Genomic DNA, 25,365 nt, shown 5'->3' with positions numbered 1-25,365 from the left:
TTTAAAAAGTATTCTCAATGATTTGGACAGTCAGTCTAATTTACATTTTGAGCTTCTTGTATCTCAACTGGCTTTTATTTTTTTTCTCACTCTATGGTGATTGTATTATCAAAGAAAAAGGTTTTCAGTTGTCAAAATGTTAAGAAATTAGATCTATTTTATTTATATATGAAATATAATCTTTCAGGAATACTATTAGTTTCATCAGGCATTTGAGTGTACCAGTATTTAAAAATCATAAGCGTCAATTTAGTTTGAAAGACTCATAATATTTCACTTTTAAAATGTAAAACTATGGTGCTTGTTGATGTGGAAAATGTTAACGTAATTACCTAGGCTTGGAAAAATTTACTTTCAGAATGTTAATAGTTGGCTAATAGATTTAGTTTTCTGGGGCTTGTTTTTATTTTTTGTCCTTTCATTTAAACCACATCCCTTCCTGTTGGATAGTTTAATGGAATGGTTATATGCAAATAGAAAAGTGTCAGGAAACTAAAGCTTTTCTAAAAACTAAATAGACTAAGACAGTAGAACTAGACTGAATGAAATAATGTCTCTATGGCTTAAAATAGTGAATGAGGCTACAGTGGTGTGCCAAGTGGTGACTTGGCACATGGCTATTAAGCTGAATATTTATGAGTAATTACTTTAAATGTCATTCTGTGATATTTAGAATATCTACCTCTTGACTTGCACAGCTTTCTACTGTACATATAGAATGGTTTAAGTTTTCATTTGCTTAACAAGGGAGGAAAAAGAAAACCATCAGCCATTGTTTATAGCTTGGATTTATATGTCCATAGGAGGCCATGTGGTGTGGACAGGACACTGGGCTGGGCATCAAGAAACCTAAAATCTTATCCTAGAATTAAGGCTAAATGGCAAAATGATGTTGGCCAAAAATCCTATACCTTCCATGCCTCAGGTTTTTTTCCTGCGAAGACTGAAATTGATAATAGCCAACATTTATTGAGTTCTTACTATGGTGCCAAACATTGTATGAAGTGCTTTACAAAAATATCTCTTGGACTTTTCACAGCTGTCCTGTGAAGTATTATCTGCACTTAATAGTTTTGGACACTGATGTTCAGAAAGTTCAGTGTCCACACAACTAATCATCACCATCATCATCACAAAATCTGTGCTTTGATGCCAAAATGCTTAAAATGCATATAATACTTATAAGCCACATTGGTCTACATATTAGCCCATTTAATCTCAATACCCGTCTTGAGGGATAGGTGAGGAATTATTTCTCCCATTTTACGAATGGGAAGCCTGAGGTACAGTGATCCTTAGTAGCTCATCTAGTAATCAGACCTTAATATAAATCTAAGCTTATCTAATTCAAAATTTATGTAGTAATTTTAGGTATGGGACATATCCTGAAATTTTCCCTCTCTGTATTGTTTGTATAAGGAAAGAATAGGTATGGTTAAAAAGAAGAAAAAGGTCAAATGATTAAGAAAAAAACTTAAAACATTCAAGGGTCCCTTCCATTTCTATGAATTATTAACAAATAATTTATTGTAGGTTAGGTTAGTATCCACAACCTTAAAAGTCTGTTAGTAAAATAAAATAGAGTTAAACAGTGATGTTCAAAATTGGGTTTCATGTTGACAATGTTTTTATTTAATTTTAGTGTTCAAGTGCTCCATTTCATGAGGGAGGCTGAATTGCTCATGTTCTGTAGTTTCTGTGTCCAGATGATGAGAGACCTTCACATAATAACAGGAGCTTCCATGGAATGAGCATCCGCTGTGCATCAGGCATTGTGTTAAGTCCTTGTCACATATTAACTCATTTTAGTTGCGTGGTAATCCTACCAGGTGGGCGATGTTCTCTATAATTCACAGATGCAGAAATTAAGGTAAGATCAAATGACCAAAACCACAGAGTATGGAGCAGAGCCTGACCTTGAAGGAACCCAGACTTCAAAACCCGTATCCTTTTCCTGCACTGTGCTGCTGACCTTTCTGAAATGACCTCTGAACCATCCAGTCCAGTGCTGCTATGTTAACATGCTCAGGTCCTGGGACTTAGCCAAGCATATGTGGTTACAAACTTAATATGGCTTATCTTCCTGGAAAATAACCTTTCCACAGAAATGTAGGGAAATAAAGCATTATTATAATATTAGAATAAACTTAGATTTATTAAGGAGGTGAACATAAAATTCTCATTCACTTTCAAGATGAGACAAGATGTAGAAGTTCTGATGCTGTTGATGGTTACCTTGAGCTTTCCCTGCAAACGATGACCTGGGTCCTCTGACTTTAGGGGTAAAGCATGGGAAACACAGAGAAGCCTGTCTTTCGTCTGCTTCCTCCATTGTGAAGTCATGTTAGGAGTCTCACCAGTGTGTAAAATGCCTCAGCCATATTGACGTGTGCTAATTGTCTCTCTTTGGACCCCTTATCCTTTCCCACTTGTAGAGATAAAGAACTTATAAACTGTCTCATGAAGATCCCTGAAGAAAATTTCCATAAAACCCCCAGAATTAAAAAAAAAAAAAAATCAAGGGAGTGTTTCTCTTCTTTCCTTTTTTATTCTTTAGGCACATTTTCAAAATTCTGTTTACATTGTCCATTTGCCATCACTGTCTAGTGGGTATTACTAGTCATTCACTAAACCCAGTTGAGATTTTCCAGTGTTCTGGCTAATTTGATAAATGTGGACAGCTAATTCAGGTTCCCAGATGCCATGCATCAGGAGAGGGGGCCAAGCCAGAAGAAGATGTGGGAGAGACTCAGAGTCTGACTGATTCCTAGAGACTCTCTGAGAAAATGCCAATTATTATAATGTGTGTGCTCTTGGGTGACCAGACAGCCCTAAAAGTGCACTATGTTGATGCTTTGCTAAGTGGCTTTCTAGGGTTTGGAAATATATCATGCTCCTCCTACCCAATTTCTTTTTAGAGAATGCCGTATGCTATTCCTCTTCTAGTATAAGCAAAATGTTTTGCTAAAACTTTGTATTATGTAACTTTCCACTTCTGTTTAATGACGGCTGAACTGGATCATTCAATTAGTCAAATTTCACTTTGGGAATTGAATTATTTAGGTTAACTATGTGAATTGTCCAGGTTAATAGAGTAATCGTAAGATTATTACTTTCCTTTGTAATGATGTAGACACATCCTATACAAAAGTCTAGAAGTCCCTGATGAACTGATAGTCAGCTGGGGAAAAGCAAGTGGGTTTGGAAACCTGAGAAGTCATCTATAGCCATTGCACTAATGGAAAAAGTGCATGGACTTTCTTTCTTCTACATAGACAATCCTCCAGTGTGTGCACAATTCTCCCAGTGATCTGCTGACTGCACTTGTACTTCCTCTTTGCTAACTCAGGCATATTTTATCATTATATTGGAAATAAAGGCCATTATGTTAAAAAAAAAAAAAAAAGTCTAAATGTTCCGAAAAACCTTTCAGAAATTCCATGTCCTTTCTGAGCCATATGTTGAATTAAATAACGGGAAAGCATCGTCCTGGGACATATGGTTATAATGCAATACATGCTAAAGGGTGGCACCCTAGAATCACAGATGTTTGTAGCCCAAGTGTGACAGGAAATCTCCACATTAACTTTAATCAGTCTGTACTTGACACATGAACATGTAGCACAGAAATAAAAATTGTTTATCATAAAGCCTACCACAACATGAAAACATCCCTTAAAGTTACTGTTAGTGCTGCGTCACAATTATAAATCCTAGATTTGCATCTCACTGTATTGAAGTGAATATTTGTTCTTTTTTTATATTATGTATATGGTCATTCTGCTCAGTTCCATAAGTTTTGGCAACATAAATATATTCTCCTAGGGGCAAATGGCATCATAAGCAGTGCCACTCCTCTTCCCACTTATTTTATCATTGTTGTTATGAGTCATTCCACTTCAGCCCAGATTGGTTCTGTTGAAATTAAGGACTGAAATAAGGGTTTTCTTACTTGGAGCTACCATCTTTCCTCTACAGTGAGAGGTGCCCAAATCAAGTCAATGTGGAAACTATGACTGATGGATGAAGGAGCTTAGCTGTAACCCAGGAGTTTCATTAACATGGATTCAATCATAATCTAAGCAACATGCTTTGTGAATATTTTGAATAAAGTTTCTGAAACTTAAATTGTGGCAACTAAAGAGGTAAGATAGAGAAGGTGTTTGTATAGACATAAAACAATGTCTTTTCTAGAACATAAAAATAAAATATATATAAAAAGAAAAATAAAATAAATTAAAAATTAAATAATATTTAGTATTGTCTTCTGGAGCAAGAGGGTGGGAGTTGTCTAGGAGGAAGGGGAGAAAGGTAGGATGGATTTCAGAATATCAAGCACCATGTAGCAGAGTAATGCTTCATGCACCGAATGGTATCTGGGCTCAGGTTTCCCTCCTCCTAGAGTTACTTATTTACTCCATGGAAATAAATTGAAAACTCATTTTATCTCTCTTATACATCATATGTTCTGGATCCTAGAAGCCTGCACATAAGGAACATATGTCTTTGCATATGCTTCTCATCTCTTTGCTTGTTAGGTTGAGAAACCCACGTAAGATGCTATTTGCAGGTAAACGATTTCCTTCTCTTGACCTTTGGTCCTCCCTTTTCTATAAAATGAGAGGACTAGACTGATGGGATCTCTCTCAGGTTCCTACTGGGATTAGTATGTTCTAATTACGGAATTGTGCTGATTGGGTTGTGTGTGTGTGTGTGTTTTTTTTTTTGTGTGTGTGTGTGTGTATGTGTGTGTGTGTGTTCAAGTATGCTTGTGCAAACTCCTATTTGGATACTTCTCTGCTCCCTTCTTTTCCTCCTCTTAAGAATCCCTTCCTCTTCCTTCTCCACTACATCCCACACAGGAATTTCTGGAGACATCCCTTAATAGAGATTTTTGTCGACATATATGATCCATTCATTGTTCTTGAACTTATACAGGCATAACATAGAAGTGGAAAGAGGATCTTAAGGATAATATAGTATACTATGTACACCTAACCCCAAGCAAGGACTCACCATGCTATGGCTCTCCTACACTCTTAATTATGTGCTACCAACTATATCAGAGAGGTGACTGTAACAGCAGATAGGGTGATCAGCTCCTAGTAAGTAGAATTTTCTTATGTTATCAGTGATTCTGGAGGTGAGTAGAAAGTTCTCAAGGTGGTGTAGATCTGTTGATGTAGAAAGAAATGGCACAAGAGCAAAAGGGAACCAACAGCATGTGCAAGGGCACTCTGCCAGGTTTTCGCCCTCACAGTAATCTTGAATGGTTGACATCATTCCTATTTTTTGAGGAAACCGAGGCTTCCAGATGTTTAATAACTTGCCCAAAGTCTCACAAAGTCCCACAGTAACTAGCAGATCTGGAATCACAGTCCAGGTTATCTGACTCCAAACCACTGATCTTCACTGAAGCTCTTCCTTATTGTCAAATGAAAGAAACCACATTCTTTGACCCAATGGTTGCAGGTCAACTCAATAATTGTTTTGGTGAGGTAGAAGTTGGCTCTCAAATGTTTTCCCTAGTGCAGTTGAATGAGCTCACAGAGCAGGCAAAACTATAATAATGACGATAAATTCACAACCCATTAAACCTAAGCCAGTAGTTAAGTCCAATTATGCTCAGCACTTGAAACTTACATAAATATTAAATCGTCAGGTTTGATAAACTTCAAAATTTGCTCACCCCACATTCTTCCAACTTCATTATTTCAAGGTCTGCTGAGGCATATCATATCGGTAGAATGCTATCTTGCTGTAGAGGTTGATAGAAGTAGAGCTATTTCTGGCACTTGAGTTGGGAACATGGCAGTTGCAGAGACTGACGGGCCCTGGATCACCTACAGTGATTGAAGTAATAGACTAAAAGATGGCAGTTTTGTTTTGTTTTTTAAACAAGTGGGGAATCCAGAATCAACTTACCAGTGTTCCTAAATGAGTTGCTTAGCTCACCATGCCTCTTTCTCCTCCTACTTCCTTAAATATTGAGCTCTTGGGGTCCATGCTATTTTCCCTATGTCATGTTCAATGTCACTTGCTCCCATGAAGTGTCTTGACTCTTTTTCTTTTTCCCTATGCTGTGAGCAATATTTGCAATAGCACCCTGGATGTTTGCACCTAAATATAGTGTAGTTATCTTGAACTAAACATGCTAAGAAGTGATCTCATTTTCTCCCACCGTTTCTTATATTTTCCATCTCTGTTAACGTCACTACCCTACTCCCCGTTACATAAGACTGAAAACTCATAGACTTAGTTGATTCCTCTTTCCCACCTTATTTCATAGAATTAAGTAGGATACTTAATTGTATCTTAAACTCGATCTCCTCTTTTCATCCTACATTCAACTAACTTAGCTTAGGCCCCTGCTATTTCCTTTGGGACCTTTGCAGATCTTATCTGGCTTCTGTGCCATTAGGCTCTTGGCACCTGTCCATCTATTGCCCACCGTGGTATCATTCACCAGTGCCTGTAGGATAAAATCCAAACTGTCCAGGGTTCCTCACTGTCCTCATCTGGGCTACACGACCTCATGTAATGTACTTCCTGCTCTTAGAATAAACTTTGCATTCTCAAAAAATATCATGCTGCTCTTCCTTAGTTCTCTGCCTTAGCAATGTGCTGTTCCTTTCTCACCCTACCTATGATTCATTCAGTGAATGTTTACTGGGAAATCCGCTATTCCTCTGGAAAAGTCCAGCTGTTATATTGCTTCCCTGGCTATTTGTGAGATCTAATGGCCACCTCTTATGTACCATTGTGGCACTTTGCTCTTTCCTTGATTATACCTTAAAGCGTTGTATTTTACTTCTTTATACATGTGCTTCCCCCAGTCTCCTGGGGGGATCTTGGGGTTACAGACTACCTTACTTGTTTTTGACTGCCTTCCCTTACCACAATAGTACTTGGCACATAATATATTGTGAATGAATTTTATGAATAAATATATATGCTGGTAGCTGGATGTGAAAGAGAACACAAACTCAGCAAAAGGTTTAATTTTGGATGTACCTAGTGGTAAGAAATGCTATATTGTGCTTCCAGAACAGTTAATAGAAACTTTGATGCATGGTTGATGGAATATAACTTCTAGTGTTTGATACTTTTTAATTCAAATCACGTGTTATTATTATAATCCCTTCTAATATGTTGGGCTTGTCCATGAAGGGATTTTAATATGTGATATCAGTACAAGTAAATTGTGAAATATTTGCATTTGGAAACAGTATATAGTATTTTGTTTTCTCCAAAGTTCCCAGAATATTTCTAATTAATATTTATTTACTGAGAAATTGATTATATTAATGGATAAAAGAGTTAGGACATGTACTTTATGTCATTTTCCTTTATAAGTAAAAGCTATAGTTGGATTTATACTGTAAGTGAATTAATCACCTAATTGCCTACTGAACTTTGGTGAATATAATTGAGAGCATCTTCTCAAATAAATGAAGTATTTAATTTAGGAAATGGAGTTTGGGGTGCTAAGGTTCTTCTTTCTGTTTATGCAGGTCATGTAAAGATGTTCTCAGATAAGTGAGGAAGCAAACATATTAAGGGAAGGCAGTCCCAGTGTTACAGCATAATAGTGTTGGAACTAGTGACTGGAGAAAGCTGTCTGTAGGCACAGAACCAGCCTTTCTGCTCACACCAAGAGTTTAAGCTATGCTCTAAGTAAAGTATAATATTAAAGAAGAGGGTTTTTTTAATTTCATTTTTTTCTATTGCAATTACAATAAAAGCAACCTTTAAATCCAGTTTAATCTAATAATTGTCTGTGTAGTTCCCCTCTGATGTTTGTAAGGAGTAATGAATGATTTTACTAAGACTAAATTAAGTAACTTATAAATGGTGAAACCTCCAAAGTCAATGCAATTTTATAAAAATCATTATTAGTTTCTGCAAAGATTATAAGACACTTTCCATGAATACAAATCAGCTTGCAGGTAGAATACTGTTTATGATTAAAAGCCTCTCTTCGAAAATTAAAAATTGATGAAGGCTGGTTCAGTTGCTATATTTTGTTGTCATGTTGTTGGAATCTCTTCATCTTTAAATGGCAGTCATCTAAGGAAAACTAAGTAATTAAGTTATGGGTTTGACCAAAGGGAAGTATGTTGAATGCGTATATACAGATTAACAGAAATAGAGATGGAATTAAAGCTATGATATAGATACAGAAAGGTATGCACACATCCATTTTAGATATATACAAATACATATACAAGGGGTCTTTAAAAGTTCATGGAAAGATTTGTATTATCTTTTACTTCTATTTTTCCATGAACTTTTTGAGTACCCTTGAATATGCACATGTACCCATACTTATTTACTTATGTAATTACCTATTTTTCTTAGTATCGATGTGGTGCTGACTGGAAAAATATTAATGCAAGTGAGTTCATTCAGGTGATGGTCTCTTCTATGTAGAGCGGTCTGTAGTGCACAAACACATGGGAACATCACAAGACAGTCCTTTTTGTTATATGTCAGATAAAACATGCTGATTCATATCGTATGTTTAGGGAAAAACTTTGAAAATTTAAACATTTGTTTGTGTGTTATCACCTCACTCAAGTTGACGGATTCATTTCATGGAATATTGATCTCTGGTATTCTCATTTCTGGTAAGCTTCATAGTAAGGTTATATCATATGGCAAGAGTCATAAACAAAGAATAATAGGCAGAAAGAGCTGAAAGTCACCTATATCATATTTAGTTCAATTAACAATTTCTAATATGTTACATCCTCATCAGATGTTCTGAATTTAAGAATTGCCTCACTGCCTCTCCCACTTCCTGATTCATCTGCTATTACAGTCCTATTCATAACTGAAAAGAAGAGGCACCACTACAGGTTGTACAGACAAGATTGTGTTAAGTCTCAGAAGTCCTGGGCAATGAGGAAGGTGCATGTCAGTGATGTCTGCCTTTACAAACTGGTGTAATTCAAAACGCCTTAAATGCAGAAATGTGTTAACAGTTTCGTATTTAGAACTACTGGCTTAGTTGAAAGAGCAGAATGCTAAGGTCATTTACAGATGTCATTTAGCTTCGTGAATTTCCTTTCACCAGTTTATTGGATATTGTGCCTCTAAATAGCACAGAGGGAGTTCCCATCATGTTCCATTTCTCCCTGCTCTGTGTCTACTGTTTTGAGGTACATTGCAGAATGTCAGATGGAGATCTAATTCCTTCTACCCTTCTCTATCCTTGCATGCACTGCAGTGAATCATCATAGTTGATACCTAAAACTCTTTTCCTCTCTAGACTGAGACCCATTAATGGCTGGTTGTATGTCTTTTGTCTATAGATTTCCAAGCCTAGCACAATGCCTGGTACAGAATAGGTGCTTGATACATGTTTCTTAACTGACTGACAAAATTAGTAAATGAATGATTTTCCAAGTTTTATTTTTAATCATTATAATACATGCTTTTGATCATGTGAAATCTGTGCTATTAGATTAAGAATTTACTCTGTAACAACGCCATCAATCAATAGAGATAATAACACTACCAACGATAGGGTAAAGGTAGTCCAATTCATAATGTTCTCCATGGGTGGGTAAACAGTGCAACTCATGTTGAAGTTTGCATGGAGTTAGGATAAAATTTTCATGGACTTAGAAGGAATAATTGAATATGAATGTTTGGGAAAATGTAAATAAGGCAGTACTATTTCTTTTTTACATATCTCAGGTCCCTTTTTAATTTAGCAGTATTAAAATATATTATGCATATTGTAATTTGTTCCCAAATGACCACATTTGCTATGCTAAGTTTAAGAACATAATAGTTTATTCCAGTACTAATTACAAACTCACTGATTGAATTAAGTTTAAATGTTATAGCTTTTGTTATATAGTTCCAAAGCTGAGTAGATATAAGTAATTCAATATCTTTTGTGTTCTGTGAATTTTATGTTTTGTGAATTTATGAATTTGAAATTGAGGGAAAAAAATAATATAAAGGAAAATATTCAGTTTTCCAGTTTTGCTACTTGCATCAGTTTGCAAATGTAGTGTTTGTTTCAGAGGTAACTCATGTTCAATGGTCTTTAGTCTTCTCAGCACCCTCAGGATCTTTGGGTTTCACTTCTCCATTAAAGTCCAACCTTTATCTCTTTTTACACCAAAGGAGCAGTCACCTATACCCAACTATGTTTTGTTATCTTTGCCTCCAGTTCTTGAAATGTCTAGACCTGGGATTAATGATTCCAAAATTGCTCATAGATTGACAACCCAAGCATTTTAACTCCTCAGAAAGCAGCATGTCTCTGAGAAGGTCAGACAGCTTGGTTTCCTTTACAATGACTCTTGCAATGAAAGGTCCTCTTTCTTTCACTGTGAAGAGTACTTTATGGTACTCTGAAGAATAAGCTGGACTGTATACTTGTCTGGTTTTAGAAAAGAATTGCTCAGGTTAAAATACATTATCTGATAGGACTGTTTTTCTAGCCAGTTCCCTAATGGTCAAATAAAACAAACTATTCTTTCATATTGGCTGATCACATGCACTGTTCTGGTATTTTTTCAGTTCTTTGACAGTTCTCAGATAATGGTTATTATTATTTTTTTTTTAATGATAACCTCACTGTAGAAAATTTGGGGATTGTAGGAAAGACCAAATAATAAAATTCAAATAATCATGATCCTGGGATAAAACTGAGTAAACTTGTTGGTAGATGTTCTTCCAGGCTTTTATCTATGCATGTTTGTATGTTTTAACCCTTCTCTAACTATTAAGGGCATAAAAACACCCCTTTCTTTCTTAGTCTCAAAATGAGAGATGACATAAAAAGTCATTAATGCATTTGCAATTTTGTTCATGATGATGAGTCCTTTGTGTCTTTAAACAAGTTGGCCCAAGGAAAATGGATACATTTTTCTTTTAAATAATAATAAATATCTGGGATAATGGATTATACTTGTTATAAGAGTTTAATGAAGATTGAAAAGAACTATGTCAGTGTTGTTACCAATTCAGACAGATTCTGAAGCTATGCCAAGCCATTGGAATATGCAAAGTCTTTGGAAATACAGGTTATAGCTAGAGTTTGTGGTGTCCAGGGCCACATTGGATAAAGAAACAGAGCTGCTTGGGAACATCAGTGAGCATGAAATTGATATTGATTTAATACACTACAAAATGTGTTCATAAATCTGAAGTACAATTCTAAATGGAAACTTGAATGCATTCTGTTTGTTTTGTTTTTTAATTTGATCTTTTCTCCCTTTTTCTTATTTTTTTCTTTTTGTTCTGTTTTCTTCACCCAGGTTTTTTTTTTTTTTTTTCTTTTGATTTCAGGGGTTTTTTTTTTTTTTTTGCTTCTGTGTTTGTATAAATGGAAGAAATGCTAAATTCTTTCTGGAACAAGACAGGTGTACTAACAAATATATAAATAAATAAGCACAATGTAAAGTATTGCAGGGTGGTGGTATAGTACGTTACCTTGAGAACTGTAGGTAATCGGTGAAAAGAGAAAACTTTACAAAAAGAGGAATAGGCAAATGTATATATATTTGTATCTTATCCCTGTCTTGTCATGTCATAATTTTTGCCTCCTTTTCAGTTTTTGAGGCTAAACTGGGATCTCTGTAAGCCACATCGAGTATTAAACACTTTTCTTCCAAGGTTAAATCTGGAAAACATAAAGATTCCCACTTAACCCTTCACTTTGGGAATAAGTGAAAAGAAAGAATTGAGAATGACAGTCATTTGAAATGTGTGATTGCAATTAAAAAATACACTTGCTTTTCCCTGTTACTATGGGTTTCTTTGAGCAAATCTATCATATTTTTTAGTGTAATTAATAGAAGCCATAAATCTTTGCAAGCTGTTTCTGTTAACAGCACAGTAATACAGGAACATGACATTTTAGGATGACATCCCGTTAGATATTTAACTAAAAATTGCTTGCACCATTTAAAAAATGTGTCAGATGGAGTCCAACCACAGAACATTAAAAACTAAAGCTATTACAAGTTTACTTGGTTTTCCAACACCTTATGGAGTGAGGGTGTTTTTCCATAATATTTATTATTGTTTTATTTGCATTGGTTAGCATAAATAGGCTTTAAGATACTACAAACTTATTCAGTCTTTTAGTCTGTATTTTACCAAGTGTAGTTTAGGTGTATAAGTATCCTGGTTGATATTATATATATTGTAAGTACTTACTTTTAATTGACTATAATGTCTTAAGCCCCAGTTCCTTTCTCAAGATGGCCAACTGATACGTCTGAACCAACCTCATTCTTGAAAATAACTAAATTTTTATGTTTCTCACTTTCTACATTGTTTCTGCCCTTCTAAAGGCCTTTGTCATATATTTTCTCTTTCTGTGCTAGTGATGCTTATTCTAAGTTAACTAGAACCATGAACCCTACTATAATATATATTTGGTTGAATAATGTAGTATATGCTGGCTCTTTTTTCTTTTTTCAGATCTTTCCCAGAGTGACTTGATGCTTAGGTGTGTTTTTCAGTATGGAACAGAGAATAAAACATGAAAAGTAATTGAGTGTTAGGGAATGGGGGTTGTAGAATGAAGATTAGACTTAACTCTGTATGATTCTGCATGTTAAATCAATCCAGAAAAAAAATACTAGATCTAGTAGAAATCACTGGGTATCTTATTTTATGTCAATATAGTATCTTCCCTAGTATTGAATAAGGTAATGCTATCTAGTGGGGCCCACATCACTGGGATGTGAATACGCACTATCTGTGTATATATGAGATATTTGAAAATGTACATGCGTATCCTGCTGAGAGACCTCACTAGGTTCCCAGGCCAGCTCCATGAGAATCAATGCTTCAATGAAATGGTCCGAAAGAAAAGATGGAGGTTCTCTCTAATCATGTTGTATCTGTTTCACTATCTATGATATTTCTCTGGAGACCTATTCCCAGAGGTACTGTGGCCATCGTGAGCACTCAAAGCACATGCTGTTTCTAGAAACTGTATTTCTTAAAGTACTCTGTCTCTTTCATTGAAAATCTGCCACTCCTCTTCTTAAGGATATAACCTGTTAAGATAGAATGTTTCACAGCAGTAAGAATCAAAGTATAATAAGGCATTTCTACCATTGAAATAAAACTACCTACAAGACATTTGTAAGGTATCTCTCCTGCAATACTTTGAGGAATTTGGAGTTTATAAGGAGGAGTTAATGTCATTTTGAGAAGACATAGTAGTTGTATCTACTCACTTGAAGTCTTTAACTTAACAGCAAAAAGAGCAACAACAAAGACAAGCTTACAACAAGCAGACAGTGAGCTTCTTGGCTCTGTGTACCTGGTGTTCCACACTGGTCCCCTTGGCATTAAAGCTGAATTGTCCAGGGAGACCAGAGACATATTGTGAATGCATAGACAAGCATCTTCCATATCAAATAATAAAGTTTACCATGTTATTGTTCTTGCAAAACTTGAACTCACAGAAGATAATCACCACTCAGGCAAGGTCCTTTTTGAGTTTAGAATTTCATTTCTTGTACAATTTTCCAAAACTTCTAGGGTGTGATTTCCCAAAGAAGTCCTCAGCAGTGAGAGTAAATAAGCTCTTCCTAGTTTGGCCTTTGCCTTCCTTTTTAGCCTTGTCTTCTGCTATTTCCCCATTTCTTCGTTTCACAACAGCCACGTAAAATCATCCTCAGCTTCCCCAATGTACTTATTTGTGACTAAAGAAAGTTGCATTTACAATTGTCTATTTTTTCCTTTATTCTCTCTGCCAAACCTACCCATCCTTTAAGATTCAACTCAAGTGTCACCACCTGTCTTTGACTTCCTTCATTAGAGTTGGTTGTCTCCTTCTCCTTGAGTCCATACTACTATGGAATAGCTCCATTAACACGTACCATGTTGTATCATAATTATTTGTTATCATTTAGGCACTCACTAAGCCAAGATCTTCAACCACAGCAATCTTTATGTGCTTCACAACACCAATCATCTCAGTATCTGCAGCTCAATAATCAGGAAATTCAATCTTTGTCAAGTGAATAAAGGAAAGATTTCAAAAAACCTGCTCATTATATAGCTGAGTGTATTGCTAGGGCTAAAGTTAGGGCCCACAGACCCTTCAAACCCATTGTACAGACTGGAGCACAGACTCCTCACATGCTATGCTGGGTCACCAGGCCCCTCATACTCAGGTCCATGAGCTAGGTAATTGGGAAAGATCTCGGGAGCCATTGACAGGTTCATTGCCATGTGAGCTCAGTCCTCAGCTTCCTCAGCAGCAGCAGCAGCAGCTTACAGAAGATCCAGCTGCAGCAGTGGTGGTGGCCTCCCAGAGCATCCCAGGGCCCTGGCAGCAACAGCTGGCAGCAACAGCCTCCAGCAGCAGTAGCAGCCTCCCAGTGACCCCTCCCTGCAGCATCCCAGGGACAGAGGGCACTGTGGATCTGGGCTACTAGTCCTTTATTCTTAAGTCTGATAACCCAGGACACCTGGGTACAAGTCAGACAACCCAGGAACACCTGGGTGCCCATGTGCAATTACATTAGACAATAACCAAGGAACAACTGGGTGTGTGTGCATATTTACATAAATGCTCGGTAAGACTCCGAACATCCGAGGGAGCCCTGACCACTTTCCTATATTTTCCCTACACTGAAACACATTAAAGAACTATGAAATCAGAATAGTCAATATTTCAAGTGTGAGGGTTATTGGTATGAACTAATCAAAATGAAGGATATGCAGTCCTTGGTATATCTACTCTGCAAATAAAGTGTGGTGCACCTTTCCAGAGCTACTCAAGTCCTTGCATGTGAATGACAAGCAGTTATTCACCTACGAGTCAATTCTACTTCTCTACCAGCAATAAGTACCATTATTTATGGCCACTGTCACAGAATGTGCTTAGATTGATTTTATAGTTTAGTTAGGTAAAGAAAGAAGGATAGCATATATGGCCAAGTCAGGTTTTGTGTTAGTGGGTTGGATTTGGGGAATACATTGAGTTTGGGGAGTTACGCTTTAACAAAAGCCTAGAAGGAGGGCATCAAATTTAGCTGGAAGAGTTTAGTATCAATACAAATTTGTCTGGTTGAAGGTCTGTATGGTCAATACCTCTTATTTTTAATCATTCCAAAGAGTTCTTTTAAAATTTGTATTTCCATGTTAAAGTCACTGTATTTTGATTCTTTTTGACCCCATGTATTTTATTTCAAAGTTGTTTTTATGAACATATGATACTATGAGGCTGGATTTAATTCTGTAAAACCAACAACTAGCTGGCCAAAATTTATTTCTCTTCTGCCTGGAAATTTGTGCTACTTGAGCCAAATATCAATTTGAAGGAAGAAAATGTAACTTATTAATGGCCAACTAACTCTTTAGATTGAAGACTATACAGTTAGAATGTTTACATATGAATCTCTATAGAGTTCAAATTAAAAGCTTGATTTAGACTTGTATCCAATGCTTAAACTGAAATTCTGTTATATATAACATAAGTAAGGTTGTTATTACTCATTTGGTTTACTCTCAAGGATCACGGAATGGCAATGTTTTCATTACTGTCAGACTTGGTGCTTTAGCTAACTGGACCTATCCTCATGAATTTGATCTTAGAAATTCTTAAAATAATCAGTTAAATGACTTGGGAAAATTCTACCCCCTCCCACATTCTTTTTCCTCTTGCTTCGATTTTCCATAAATTATTCTGTTTGATTTTGATTGCAATCAAGCAGTTATCTTTTGAAAATTAAATCTGACCTGCCAATAAAGAACCACCTTAGGTCATGTACAGAAGGCACTGAAGTCAAAATGAGGCTGAATGAACTCTGCCAACTGAAGAGTGGCAGGTGAGTATTCCTTGGAGGAAGTTTTGACTATCCACAGAGTGGTGGTAAAATATGATTTTTATTAAATTTTATTGTGCTAGACAGAATAATGCCTCTAACCCCCATGCCCACCTGCATGCCTAGGCCCTAATCTTTGGAACCTGTGAATATGTTACCTTGCAAGGCAAAGAGAAATTAAGGTTGCAGATAGAATTAATGTTACTAATCATCTGACCTTACCATAGGAAGATTTGGGGTTATCCAGGTGAGCCCAGTGTAATCACAAGGGTCCTTAAATAGGAGGCAGAAGAGTCAGTATTAGAATTATACAAAATGAGAAAGACTTAACTGGTTTTTCCTGGCTTTGAAGATAAAAAGGGGGATACAAGCCAAGAAATCCAGTCAGCCTCTAGAAGCTAGAAAATGCAAGAAAACAGATTCTTTCCGTAGAGCCTCTGGAAAGGACTGCAACCCTGACAACACCTTGATTTAACCCGGTGGGACTGGGTTAAATATGGGACTTCTAACTTCCAGAATTGCAAGATAAGTTTTTTGTTTGTTTGTTTGTTTGTTTTTTTTGTATTAAGCCATAGATTTTGTAGCAACTAATTATAGCAGTAATAGAAAACTATCTACCTTAATTTTATTTTTATTGAGAATTATCTTACTATTTAGTCTACAGCTTATTAAGTTCTGATGCAAATCTCTAGGAGTAATGCCCTATTGCCATCTATATGCCTTTGTAACCCCTCTTCTTCCATTGAAGAAGAATTTTGGGTTCTTTTGAATCATTTCTTTATTCGAAAACATTCTTTGCATTTACTCCTAGTGCCTGTCAGTGAACATAGGGTCTTCACTGTGTTTGAGTTATGGGCTGGAAGAGCAGCTCTAAGCTTCAAATGTAAAAATAAAATCTCTAGGAAGAGAAGGATAGGAGACTTTGTAAACCTATCATCTATAAATGGAAATGGCTAACACACGTAGAACTTGATTGGCTGCAACTGACCGCCCACACTCTATCATAAGTCTACTGCACATGTGTATTGTAGGATATAGCATACAGCCATGGAAGTGTTCTCCAGGTAAAATGCCTATGGCATAATCAACCTAGTCCAGAGCAAGTCGTCATTATTCTTAGAAGCCTGTGTTTATATCATGACCCTACTGATCTCTTATGTTTCATTAAGAACTTTATTCTTTTTTGTGTGTGTGTGAGCTCTTCTGCAGCGTAGCTTAAGGATGGCTGTATCTGTTTCAGACAATTAGGCCATTTGGTTTCTATTATCAACCTTAATAAAATCAACTCCATCTCACTATGACTGTGCGATATCGCTATACCCTTAAGTATGGCCATATTGTTTCCAAACATCAGTGATCATAACCCCAGTGATTGTATCACCAATGACCAGTCATTATTAGTTGACAATGTGAAAGCAAGCACTTCCTGTTGTTTCCAACATTATTTCCTTCCAGGAAACTTCTGAGTTTACATTTCCCAGATTTGCAAATGTACATTTGAAATTGCACTTAACCATCATGAGACTTCAACCTTCATTGCGATCTACAAAATGTTGTAACAGGTTGTGTGGGCACAGTTCAGGAATCAGAGAAATGTGTCAAGTTTCTCACTCAAACGGAAGCATGTCTGTTGATTTCAGAGGTGGCAGACATGCCAAGGCATCCAAGTTCCAGGATGCTATCCAAGGCAGGTTTCTGGAGAGGAACAACCCCTGCTGGGAATTCACTGAAATCTACAGAAATTAGATTTTGTTCTGAACTCCATGTTCTAGTTCTTAAGTCACAAATAGCTTATGGTGACAGTAAATCCCTACTCCAACCTACCATCTTATATTCAACATTCATAATTCAGATAATTAGAATCAGGGTTGAGGGTTTTCATATTTTTTCCATGTTTCTTCTTGTGTTTCTTGAATACATTCACAATCAGGAGACAAGTGAGCAGGGAACTACAATTATGTTTAGTTGTTCATTATTTAATTCCAGGATTCAAGAGAACCACATCTAGCATATTTTACTGCTTTAAATGTTGTATGAGATGTGACTTTCTGTGTTTATCAGTTAAAAGTTGTACTTGTCCCAAAGGCAAAAGAGTACTGTGTATATGTTTAGCTTCTTGAAAGTGCTTGTTTGGTTGGTGGGTTGGTTGAGTTGTTTAACACAGCTGTTCCCCACAACTTAAAGGTTAACAAAAATAAATTCCCATAAAAATACTTTTCTCTCAAAATGTTACATTGAGTTGGAAATTCTGAATAATGTTAGTATCATACACTTATAGAGCTTCAAAATTTTCTTTAAAGCTTCCATATTCTTCATATTTTATAGTAACCCAGTGAGAATCTATAGACCTTTTGGATAATTTATTTTAGTTTATAGACATGCACTAAGAAAAAGTTGTATTAAAAATACAAATTCCTAGGCTTTTCGATGGAAATTCTGTTTCAGTAGGTCTTAAATATGGCTCAAGAATCTTTATTAACAATTTTGACATTTTCCCAGGTGATTCTTCTCTACAGTTAAATTACCTAAAGATTCCTTTTAAAAGGAATGAAGATTATTGGTATTTCTATTGGTAGATGAAGAAACAGAGGCAAAACTTTCCCCTAGGTGTTTTCTGATACCTGGTTCTTTCAAACGTAATGTGTGTGGAATTTTATTATAGCACTAGTTGTTACAGGTTGATATGTGAATATATTTTGCCAAAGGATCATTATTTCTGTGATAAAGCAGAATATATGTTATGAAAAATTTGTTGTTTAAAAACCAAATAGTTCATTTTCTTTTCCACTGGTGTAACTTTTATATGTCTTGTAGTGTTGGAGACTAGGACTTCCAAAACACATTTTGGTTATTGCAGTTGTCATGAGCTTAATGTGACTGTGACACAAAGAAATGTCAGCTGGTAAGATTTTCTTCAAAATATAAAGAGTACAGCTGGCTTCTTATTTTTGTCTATTCTAAAGATACTGTGGCTAGTCTAATTTGTATAGGCCCACTGGATCATGCCTAATTAAGTTAATGAAGCTCTTCTGTAACAAGAACCCTCCAAAGGAAAATAAAAACACAGAATGAAATTTCAGAATGCAAATTAGCCTAGCTTTGTTGCCTTTCCCTCTCATGAGTAGAAGTCACAGAGCAAAAGAAAATCCTTAAATTAAAGCCAATTACACCACATAGTCAAAGATCAGGTTTACCTAAAATTGTCACGGGGGAGTTACATGTGTTCTGGGGAGAATAGCCTAGAGGCTGGTAGATTGTTCAAGGCTCTTGACCCTGCCTGGGATGCAAAGAGCTATTATTTTCCACTTAATTCTAGTGACTTGATTATTTTAAGTATCTGTTGACATCTCTGAGGATTTATGGTTTTCATCTAATCAATGGAAAAATATTGAAAAAATGATTTGCCACAGTGTGGATGATTTGCATTTATGGATCTTTAGTTTTGTCCCTTCCCACTAAAAGGGCTGTTCCTCTCTTGTAACATGTGTTTCAAATTACTTGGTTACTTGACTGTGAAGACCACATAACAGCTTTCCAGGGCTACTGAGGTCAAGGTATGTCAAACCTAAGAATATCTTTATTTTCCTTTTGGGGTATTGAGAGAACTTTTAATCATTTAAACTTAATTTGATTTTCTTCCCCTCATTCAATTTTTTTCTTTCAATTTTCTACTGAATTTTATATGATTAGAAAAAATTTTTAATGTTATAATAGAATGGCTGTATTTTACTAATTTTACTGAAATTGTTTAATTGCATATTTTCCAATTTCAGATGTACTAGTATGTTTTATTACAACAGTGGCAAAAGTCAACATAAATTTATTCTCTTCTTGAAGCATTGGGAAGAAATCCTTGGAATTAGAAAAACCTTTGTATTACTATAAAGTCTGCTGATTTTTGTGATGTTTAGAGGTAAATACAATTACTAGAAACCTAAGTAACCAAAGCTAAAATCTAGATAAATCAAAGCTACAATCTAAATAATGATCAGAAAAGGTGTGATAACATGTAGCTGTTGCCTGTGCAGACTTTTATTATTTGTAAGTAGTTGAATAATCTGAAAGAAAAATAAAAGACAGTGTAACCCTGGTTTCAATTTCTCTGAGCTTCAGTTTCTCTATTGGTTAAGTGAGGAGGTTGGATGGGATGGAGTCTTTGACTTCAGTGTCTATGACTTTATATTTTAAAGTCTTACATTCACATAACATGTTGATGTACATATTGGGTCCAGCAATACCTTGGGTAGGGAGCAGGCAGCTAGTTGTAGTGAACAGAAGGTGGAGGTATGAATCCTCATCCTGACTTACCTAACCAACCATTTGAAAAGTCACGTTAAGTCTTGGGTCATACTTTTGTTGAGTACTTAAAATGATATGAGTTAACCAAGTCAGCCTGTTAAGTTCTTTTGTTTTGATAATTGTCTTTGTTACTAATTTAGAAAAAGTGTGTAAAGCAAGGACAGCACAAAACAACATAAGACTCCAGTACGAAATGGGTAGTACAGACTAACGGTGCTGTGGTCTATAAACGAAGTGAGTAAACACGTGCTGGAGGAGACTTAATGAAGAAGAATCGGTACTGTTTATGTAATCTATTTCTTTATAACTCATGGGACATGATAAATTGTTTTTAAGAATTAATCCCTATTAATTTTATACCCACAATTTGTTTAAAAGTTAATTGATTATAATAAAATTTTAATCTCTGTTTGACTGGAGAAATTACAGCCCAGAGAGGACAAGTGGATTTTTGAGATGACTGAATCTGTAACAATCTTCTGATCTGTAATATGAGGATATGGTCTACCACGTAGGGCTATAAAATGGTGTAATGAAATAATGCAGGCAAAGAACTCAGAAGTGCGTGACATATTGGAAGCATTTTATTAGTGCAATTACAATTTTCACTCATTAAAATAACTTCTAAAATTGGCAAAAATTCATGTGGTTTTACCAGAGTGTACAATATACTTCATTTGAGCAAGTAAATTATGAAAATTGACCTATGTTCATACATAGTAAGACCTATTTTTTGTTTTATGAGGATTGGTATGGTATAGGTTAATCACACACACATGGCTGTTAATATAACTCAAGTGAAATTAAATCCCACTAGTTTCTAAACATCCTATGGAATCTAACCTATCTTCATGTGTAGGCAGTCAGATCCCAGACTTTCCAATCCATGGAGAAAATCTCCTTTAAATGGCTTAAAAGAAGACCAAAATAATGACTGATAGTGTGGTTCAGTGGTTAAACTATTCTCGAGCCATGGCAGAAAGAAACTGACTCAGGAGGGTGAAGCTCATTTACCATGGAGCCACAGAATATAAAGTTAAATGTAAAGTAAATTTATTTTCCATCTATCTTCAATCACCTATTTACCCTCTTTACTTTTCCCTCCTTCTGTAACTTTGCATTTAAAGTTTTAAAAAATTCAGTACTCAAGAGTTAACTCAATTTCACATTTTAAGATCAATGTTGAAATTTTGACATAAGTATTAACATTCATTTGAGCCCCCAAATACCGAATTATTTCTCATTATTTTAAAAAAGGAAAATGTGATGTTTATTATATTTGCACACAACTTACTAGCAAGTGCTGGGGAAAGATTCCTTAAACAGTCTCTAGAATGTTGGAAAATAGTGCAAAATCAGTTAAATATATGAAAAAGCATGAATACATGAATGATAGAAACATCTTTCCTCTTAGCAATAATAAAAGGCAATACTTTTGCTGAAAACCAAAATGCCACATTTTGGAGGAATAGCATGATAAGTAAAAACATAATTGAGGAAAACTTTTTTTTCTTTTCTTCACAGGAGCTAAACAAAAGTTTCAAGCAGTACCAATACCAATAGATATTGTAGACACATACTGGCAATCAAAGGGAGTCCAGAATAGTTGACGTTTTTCCATGCAACTTAGTGGTTCAGGGCTTGGTTCTGTAACCAGAAGATAAATTTTATTTATAGACATGGATTTCTTTTCTCATCGATATGAATGCAGAATTGTTGTGATTCTTAATGGTTGGGTATCGAAGATATATTTTCCATGGAGGTACTTTACTTTCTTAATTTCATATTTAAAAAAGCACAGAAAACAGCATAATGGACAAACATCTATTGAATCCTAATATACTGTCGTACATACTTCAGATCTAATAAACAAGTATTACTGAATTCCATTCTGTCCTCCTACTCATTTCCTTTCTATCTGCCTCACCAAAAGACAAAATCATCCTGATTTTGCTACATATTATCTCCATGAAAGTTTTGCACCTGAACTGTACGTACATATCTTAAATAGTATAGCATAGATTTGCATGTTTTCAAATTTACGTAAATTGTTATTGTAATCTACATAAATGGTATCATTTTTCAACATTTTTTTTTGCTCAATGTTGTTTTTCTAAAAAAAAAAATCCATGTTGAAACATTAACTTAGAATATTGATTTTTTTTATTGTCATGAATATTCCACTGAATTAATAAGCCATAATTTATTCATTCATTTTTAAGTGAGTGAGCTTCTGGGTGGTTTCTAATTGTTCCCATTTGCAGGCAGTGCTCCAACTGATTTGCTGATACATGCCTCTTGACTTAAGATAGAAATTCTCCAGGGATTTGCCTTAAATTCAAATTGCTGAATTGAATAACAAAAACCAAAAAGTAAAAAACCCTTCAACCTTACTAGAAATTGCCACCATTTTCTCCAGTGGTTTTCCCAATTTATATTTTCCCCAGCAATAAATATGAATCATCTTTTCTACATATCCTTCCCAAATCTGGTATCTTCAGGGACTTAAATTTTGCCAGTCCGAAGGGTGTGAAATGCTTTCTCTCTCTTTTGTTTTCCCCTGGTTCCTAAGGAGGCTAAACACCTTTCGTGTGCTTATTCACGTGTGTTTCATCTGTCTTCTTTTTCCTGTTTTGTCATTGTTCTCATTAATGTACGAGTGTTGACTAATTCTGTGTCAATTAGATTTCTATGGTGTCCGCAGCATTTATTTGCAGGTCTCTTTAACTTGACTGTATTCAGCTTCCAGGTAGCACCCATCCTAGACTTGATTCTTAGGACCATTCCTAGTACTAACGAATTAATTGAGCTAAATAACATTCTTTTTCCAGAGCATGTGCCGTGATAAATATGAATATATACAAGTTCTAATTTTCGCATTAGTGAAAATTAGGATATTAACAGTTATCAACCACAGATATTTTCATTTTTCACCAAACCTATTGGTAAACAGGATGTCAGTGAATATACGATCTACCGTATTGACTTTCTACTTCCACAGGATCACTGCAAAAACATTCGTTTCTTCAGTTGCTGAAAAATATTTCATAGACTTACTACTCATAAAAGCTGTATATTTATATACATACAAATGGGTGTATATAACTGTTTTTATCCACCTGACTGTAATACCCTTTTTTTTTTGTATTTACAAGTAGTTTCATGATCAGTTTGCTATTTTCTATAATCAGACAATTTTCTAAATCATAGGTCACTACTTAGAATAGGGCTGAGAATGGAGTCATAATGGACACCTCAAGTTTAAGACTTTTTTTGTCTGTGGAAGACATCCCTAATTATTAGGTTCAAACCATCATGTGCCTCATTATTACATCCAGGTGCTGTTTTAATTTGCAAGAATATGTCCACCAGGGACTTCAAACTGCAGCATATATAGCATGTATTTAAAAACCAAAGAAAGAAAAAAATCTAGGGTCAATACTGCACAAGTGAAATATAATTGCTATAACCACTTCACTTTTTAGGTCTATTACTTGAAGTGATTGTGCTGTTGTGTTATACACTATTTTCTTAATACTGCTTCAGTGTTTTAAAGTCATGTACCGTTTTGAATCTGTCTTGGTTTGTATGTTATCTCAACTTCAATACTTGCTTTCTTTCCATATTATCTTGTTCCTTTATTTTTCCAAAGGCGAGCTGGTGTCATTTCTCATGCCTGCTGCTACTGATAACTCTTTTACCATAAACATTTATTTCATATATTCTGTCTTAATACTTGACATTATCGGAACACATTGGTTAACAATATAAATGTATTTCCCTTTTATAATAACTTTTTCGCTGTAAATTTGTGGAACGGCTCAGGAGACCTCTTGTAATCCCCACAAACACTGAGTAGATGTTCGTGGCTGCCACAAAGGAGTGAAATCTGATCATGTCACTGCTCTGGTTCACACCTCCCATCCACCTTTGCCAGTGGGAAAAAAGAGCAAATGAGTTAGCCTGGCCTCCGGGCTCCCACCCACCTCACCAACGTTTCTTCCATCATGAACACCATTTTTCCATTCCCATTAAATATCCTACATTTCTCCCATGTGTACGTCCACATGGTGTTCTTCATTTCCTGGTCTCCCTTTTGATCATCTGATAAATCTTTCTCATCTACCACAATCTAACTCTTTAAAGCCTTTCCCAATTTTTTTTACCAAATGTAGTCAATACCTTGCTTTGATCTGATGATTCTTTTACATAAATGCCTCATATTTCATTAAAGTACTTTGGTTTGCAACTATATATGTATCTTTCATTCCTCTAAAATGTGAGGTTTTTTTTTATGAGAGGGACTGTGGATTTCTTGTCCCTTTATTGCCCAGGACTTATTGAGATGCTTGACCTGAGGAGACGATTCATAAATGTCAGTGTGAATGAATGAATGTGGAATAAGTGAATAATAAACACTTTTTGTTGGGCATATTTTGACACAGGGCATCTATAACTAATAAGGCAAATATATTTAGCAAAATTTCAGCTTGAAATTTTATGCATGTTACTTTTGTTATCTTTTAAAAATTATCTAATCTCTATTGTATACCAAGCATAGTGTGAGTAAGCATTAGATCTGAGATGAAAAGTTTGTGTATTATAAAGAATAAGCTGTGGAAAAGATAAATGGGTCAAAAGCTTTAGTTAAGCAATGCTTTCACATTTTAAAAAAATTGTGTCATCTCTATGAAGTGATTTTACAAGGTACTAAGCAGGAGCAATATCCCTTTATTCTCCTTTTTTGCTAGGGCTTATTATTTAAGATGTTAACATTTGGAAATTAGTTCTCTCCCAGATTTGGAACATGTAAACTGTAGACTCTACATATCCAAAGTGAAATCTCTAGGATGAGAACTGGGTTTCCTAGAGCCCTTCTTCTAATACCCCATGTTATACCAGCACATAACATACGATTATATCATAGATTCTAGTTCATTTTCTTTGTTGAATACTTAATACCCTATTGCAACACAGGCTGTCTCAGTAGAGCACACTAGCTTCTCTACGTCTTGAGTGATCAAAGGATAAGTTGAAAATCATTATGTTTTGCAAAGATTTGACTATGTATATTAGGACTTATTTTTATTTTCTCCAGTGTAAATAACCTAAGTGTACAATTTCTCCTTAAAATTTATAAAAGTATAAAAGAAACCTCAGCTCCACAATTATATTTAAAATTTAAAATAGCGTGGCCACTTTCAAAAGCTCTTGAGAGTTAAACAGCTCATTTTTAAAATGAATT

At 35.3% G+C, this 25,365-nt stretch overlaps 1 protein-coding gene across 1 annotated transcript in view; it reads left to right on the top strand.

Moving 5' to 3' along the window:
• Positions 1 to 25,365, top strand: part of PTPRD (protein tyrosine phosphatase receptor type D) — a 290,275-nt gene that overhangs the window by 34,407 nt on the left and 230,503 nt on the right. The window lies entirely within an intron of this gene.

This window comes from Cynocephalus volans, chromosome 16 (genome assembly GCF_027409185.1).
Source record: "Cynocephalus volans isolate mCynVol1 chromosome 16, mCynVol1.pri, whole genome shotgun sequence".
NCBI lineage: Eukaryota > Metazoa > Chordata > Mammalia > Dermoptera > Cynocephalidae > Cynocephalus > Cynocephalus volans.
This window is presented reverse-complemented; position numbering and strand designations above follow the sequence as displayed.